Consider the following 6,000-nt stretch of genomic DNA (forward strand, 5'->3'; position numbering starts at 1 on the left):
GTATGCCCGGGGACCACCAGACAAGCCAGAGTGAGTCCAGGTTAGGTGGACCCCCTGCTGAGATCTGAAGGATGGTGACATCAGTGCCCACCTTGGACAGCTTGCAGCCCACCCCTCAACCCTCTAGGGCTCCATTTTCTCCTACTTGCTTTCTTAGACTCCTTCCCCCCCCCACTACAGCTGCTGCCAGTGTCTCAAGCTGCCAGTGGGGGTTAACAACAGCCAAAATCATGGGAGCCAGGAACACAACGACCATGACTAATGTCCAGGGCCCCTCCACTGTCTGTGCAGACATCCCTCTGTCACCCCCTTAAAGAGCCCTGGCCTTGGTTGTTCTGATGCACAAAAGCTCCAGTACCAATCCTGGCTATTCAATTTATTAATGTAAAGAGGGGTTAGCTGTGTGCTGAAATGTGGACATCATGGTAGTGCTGAGGAAAATGCATAGCCAACATGTAAAGAGAACATATCAATACTCAAACATATGGATAAGAGAGAGAGGGAATGGGTGAGTCCAAATGTCAACATGTCAAAACACCCACAGAATACAGGGATACTCAGCTAGTAGGAGAGAGGCCCGAATCTTGCACCAGCTTTTTTCCATAGAAAATAATGTTCTCAACCTGTTCTTCCTTTGATGGTCACATGACTCTCCTTCCTAAAGTCAGTAGGTGTTTCTGAAGGCCCTTCTGAGACCTCCTCTTTGTCTCTTCACTGTGAGAACTAATGGATAAGCAGTAAAATTCTTAATGAAATGGCACTATTATGGGCTGCATGAATTTGGGTGTAAGTGTGAGATTGTGTATGTCTTCCTATGAGTCAGAGTGAGTGTGTCCTCCCCTCCATCCCATCACTTGTTGAATCCTAGGTAAGAAGTTGGAATAGGTCAGATTCAAGGCGGGTTTCAGCTGGGGCACAATGTTTGTGTTTTGTTTTTCCTTAGATTTCTATGAACTATGGTATTTGCTAGAAGAAGCTTGATGAAGTACTTATGACCCTCCTCGTGAAGTTGCTCGCCTATATTCCTGACCTCAAGTTTACAAGGTATTAGCCTGGACTCTTGATTCTGGTCTCCTCTTCCTTTTCAAGCTACTGGCAGCAAGGAATAAAATGGAAGAGAAGCTGATCTTGGCTGGGGGTGAACCCTTCTCCCTCTAGTTGGCAGAATACTACAGACCTGCCCAGGGTATGAAAGGAAGGGGCACATGAGCTCCGTGTCAAAGGGTGGTTATTCAGCAGGCTTCTGTCCTTATCCTAATGCCCCTAGAACCCTTATTATGTATCCCAAGAAGGTCCCTTTGCATAGCTTATATACATACCCATCTCGGTTCTGTCCATCATCTCTACCTTCCTTCTCAGTGATGAAAGCCCAAACTGCCTCAATCCATTTCCATAAAGCCTTTCTTGACCCCTGCCTCTTCGAGGTTCCCCTCCTTTGGAGACTCTTGGTCACCACTACCACATATAACATGTCAAAGAAACTGCTTCAATCCCCCACTGCAAAAGGGAGAATTCTCTGAGGGCAGAAAACAGGGACCTTATCTAGTCTACTATATGCAAGCCCAAGGAAAATTTTCATGGAAGACTCAGAGGGAACCTGGTAGGTGTCATTCTCCTGTTTTCAAGGAAGGAAAAAATTCAGGGAAGGGCATGGGTTGCCCATTCAGGTTGGCCATGCCCAGGCTGGCCCAAAGGCCAGGAATTTGGTTGGCCCCTCACTTAACCCGTGGTTCAAACCCAAAGACTTCCAGAGCCCCTAGCTCTATGGGTAATTTCTCCACCTGTTTCTGAGAGTGCCTTCCAGGGAACTTGGGCCCATGAAACTTGGCTCTCAGAAGAAGGAGCCAAGATGTAAGCCAGTGAGCCTGGCAGGCAAGAGAGAACTGGGCTCACAGACATGTTTCTGCCCCTGATTGGTAGAGTAAACTTGGTCAAGCCCTGCCCTGCTCTTGATTTCACTTACCCTGTCTCTCAAATGAGGAGGTTGGACTAGATGACTTCTGAGGTCTTTTTTTAGGCCTCCATCCCATCCAAATCTACAGTCCAGTTCAGATTCCATTGCCTCTCTATCTATTCCTCCCCCCCCCCGAGTTTCCCAGCCTAACAGCCCCCTCCTGCTGAGAAAACTCTGCTAGTCTAATGTTTTCCCTGTGGCTCATAGACAGATGACTAGCCAAGGTCCCCATTTCCCACCCTCACTGGAAGGTATTAGGGTGAAGGAGAGCATTTGACATGTTGAACATAGGAGGCGAGTCTTGGAGAGGCAAGGATCAAGAAAGGCTTGGTGGGAGGTGAACTGAGTAGCATTTGGATTTTTGTTGATGGGTGGAGATTTTGGATAGAAGAGAGGTGAGAATTTCTAACTATGCAAAGGGACCTGCTTAGGTTGCAGAAGGGTGCTATGGCAATCAGGGTAGGGAAGCAATATAGAACAACAAGCCCTTGATCAGGGCTCATGTCAGTGAGGTTCTGCCAACCAGAGGGACAAGACTTCTTCCCCAACCTACAAAGATCAGCCTCATGGACATCCCTCATTCACAATGTCTCCCTGCCCCCCGTAAAGGAAGGAGACAAGGTCAGAAGCAGGAGCCCAATCCAGCTGTTTATACAAATGGGACCAAGAATAGAAGAGGGCAACTTCCCCAGCAGGACTATCAGTGCTTTGTCAATAGGACCAAAGTTATGCCAGGAAGTACTCTTGTTAATAGGAGAATATCTGATGACTCCTACTGATGTACACAGAGAGTATGCCATTGCACATATCTAATAATCCACAGAGACAATATGCATTTCCTTAGGGAGAAGCATCTAAAGTTAATGAGTGCTCACATATGTGAGAGGACAACTTCCTAAATATATGAATAATAAGACATATGAATCACAAGAGAAAATAGAATCTATTTGTATACACTGAATATATGATTGCTCAGAGATCTGTGAAGATGGAGAGAGAATGCAGGGGAACTCCTATATATGTTTATGAATGTGTAGGGAGGGTATTTGACTGCTGAAGTCTAAACAGCAAAGGAGTACAGAGGAGAGTTCCCAATAGGAATATACAGAGAACACAGCAATGCTTGAATATATGGAGAAAGAGAGAAAATGGATGAGAGTCCTCATCCTTGTCTAAATTACCCATAAAAATTGGGACCCTCATCTATGGGATGAATCATGTTCTCATCCTGCTTTTCCTTTGCCCCACCCCCACTCTTCCTAAGTCATGCAGTTATTTCTAAAGGCTCTTTTGAAATCCTCTTTGCTCTCCTCACCATGGTTACTAATGGATAGCGAGAAAAAAATGTTTTGAAATTATTGTATTAAGGCCTGTACGATTTTTTTCTGCGTGGGAGTGTGTATCTTTCTACATGTCAATATGTGTGCCCTATCTTCCATTCAATCATGTGTATCATTGTGAACAAGTTGGAATAGGTCCCATTGGAGTGGGATTTAAAGAATGCCACACCATTTTGTGTTGTGATTTCCTTTAGATTTTTATTCACTACATTATTTGTTGGAATAAGTCTGGGCCTGCTGATGAAGTGCTTATAGCCCTCCTGGGGAAATTGCCTTCCTATATTCCTGATTTTATTTTGTAAAACAGTTGGATTGGGCTCCTGCTTCTGGCCTCATCTTTCTCTTTGGGCTGTTGGCAACAGGGAGTCAATGGTGGTAAAAGATGTCCCTGAAGCCGATTTCTGCAGTTTGTGGGAGAACCCTATTCCCCCTGGTTGGCAGAATCCCACAGACCTGCCCAGGGTGGCTCATGAGCTCTGGTCAAAGGCTGTTATTCAATAGGCTTCCTTCCTTTCCCAGATTTCCCTAGCACTCTTCTACAGCCCAAGCAGGTCCCTTTTCACAGCTTAAAATTCTCACTTCTGTTCTGTCCATCATTTCCACCTTTCTTCTCATCAATGAAAGCCTAGCTGTCACTGAGCTACCCATTTCATCAAGTCTTTCTTGATCCCCCAACTCTCCAAGTCTCCCCTCCTTTGGCCAACTCTGCCATCACTATCATGTTCAGAATATCAAAGGCATTCCTTTACCCACTCCTACCTGCCACTCCTATCTTCTAGACAAGGTATTCTGTGAGGACAGAAAATAGGGACCTTACCTGGGATTCTACCCATAAGCCCCAGGAAAATGATCAAGATGGTCCCATCATGAACTAGGATGGAGACAGCGCCTTGATTTCCCAAATGGTAGGACCCCATTCAGGGAAGAACATGGTATTTGGTCAGGCTCCCCCTGCTAAGAAGCCACCCCACTTTGACCCCAAAGTCCAGGGTCTTGGTTGGTTCTTCACTTAACCTGTGGTTCACACCTTAGGACTTCTAGAGCCTCTAGATCTATAGGGGAAGTCCTTTATGTGCTTCTGGGGAGTGTCTTTCCAGAGAATTTGGACCCATGAAGCTTGGTCAAGGTTCAAGGCAGCTAGCCTGGCAGGCAAGACTGGTCTCACAGATCTGCTTCTGCCCCTTAGGGCTGTGTGACCTTCAAGCCCCTGCCCTGCTCTTGACTTCACTTAGCCTTTTAGTCAAATGAGGAGGTTGGCCCAGATGACCTCTGAGGACCCTTTCAGCCCTCCATCCCATCCAAACCTAGAGTCCATTCAAAGTCCAACCCCACATCCCTCCCCAGCCAAGGTGCCCCCTCCCTCCGTGAAAACTCTGCCTGTCTATTGCTTTCCCTTCGGGCAGCCCCCAACCAGCACGTTCAGTCCTTGCTCTGAGCCTAAAGCCTGGAATTAGCCCAGGACTGTCCCCGCCCCCCCCCAGCCACACGTGCCCCCCTCCCGCGGGACTGTGACAGCCCGGGTGCAAGGCTGGGTCTGGAGGAACCGGTCCTGGACCTTTTCCCTGCCCTGGGAGCTGTCCCAGGTCCTCAGCTTGTGCTCCCTGCCCACAGGTCTCCCAGCTCAGGCAGCTGAGGCTGGGCTGGGCTTTGGGCAGTTCCCCGCCTCTGTCTCCTGTGCAGTAGCCATTCTCAGCCAGAAGGGGTGCCGTAGCCCAGCGGAGCCGAGCCCGGGCTAGGCGCCCCTCCCCCGCTCAGAGCTGATGGCCAGTGACGACAGCGCCTACCTTGAACATTCTGCAGCGCTCCTGCGTCAAACACCCCCCCCCTGCTCCATCCTCCGCCCACGCAGCTCTGGCTACTTGATGCAGGAATGGTGGGGGAGGGGAAAGGGAGTTGAATGTGTGGGTGGGGTCAGTAAATTTTGCCGGAGATAGTCAGTGGGGGAGGGGAAATGGAGTCTGCGCAGGAGGAGAGAATAAGGAGGTGGAGGGGGGTTTTGACTGCTGCTATCCGGGAGGTGGAAGGAAAACTGGAACTAGGATCGATGCCCAATGACCCTCTGCTGGGTGTCCAGACGTCCCTCTGCCACCCTCTTAAGAAGCCCCGAGGGGGCAGCCGGGTAGCTCAGTGGATTGAGAATCAGGCCTAGAGATGGGAGGTCCTGGGTTCAAATGTGACCTCAGATACTTCCCAGCTGTGTGACCCTGGGCAAGTCACTTAACCCCCCCTTGCCTAGCCCTTAGCACTCTTCTGCCTTGGAACCAATACACAGTATTGATTCTAAGACAGAAAGTGAGGGTTTAAAAACAAGAATCCCCAAGCTTGGTGTATTCTGATGCAGGAGGGCTCCAAGATGGCCTCTGTCCATGTCAGTGGGGATCTGCCTTTCTGTCTCTATTCTTCCTTAGGCGGCCTCATTGATTCTTTGTATAATCCCATATACAGAAAGAATTCATCTATTTCAGTTCCATATTCTCCATATTCCTATGAGTAGAGAGTCTTTCTCGAAGTCTATAGTAAATGGTATATGAACACAAAGATAATACATGATAATTCATATATATGAGGGCAGAGAACATATTGCTTTATAAGTACTCACTGTCCCTTCACTCTTCTGGCAAGATTCAGATAGAGTTTTATTAGTTCATTTATAGAATTTAACATTCTATTTCCTCAGAAATCTTGGTCATCATTCTCTCGATTCCT

Source organism: Monodelphis domestica, chromosome X, assembly GCF_027887165.1.
Source record: "Monodelphis domestica isolate mMonDom1 chromosome X, mMonDom1.pri, whole genome shotgun sequence".
Lineage (NCBI taxonomy): Eukaryota > Metazoa > Chordata > Mammalia > Didelphimorphia > Didelphidae > Monodelphis > Monodelphis domestica.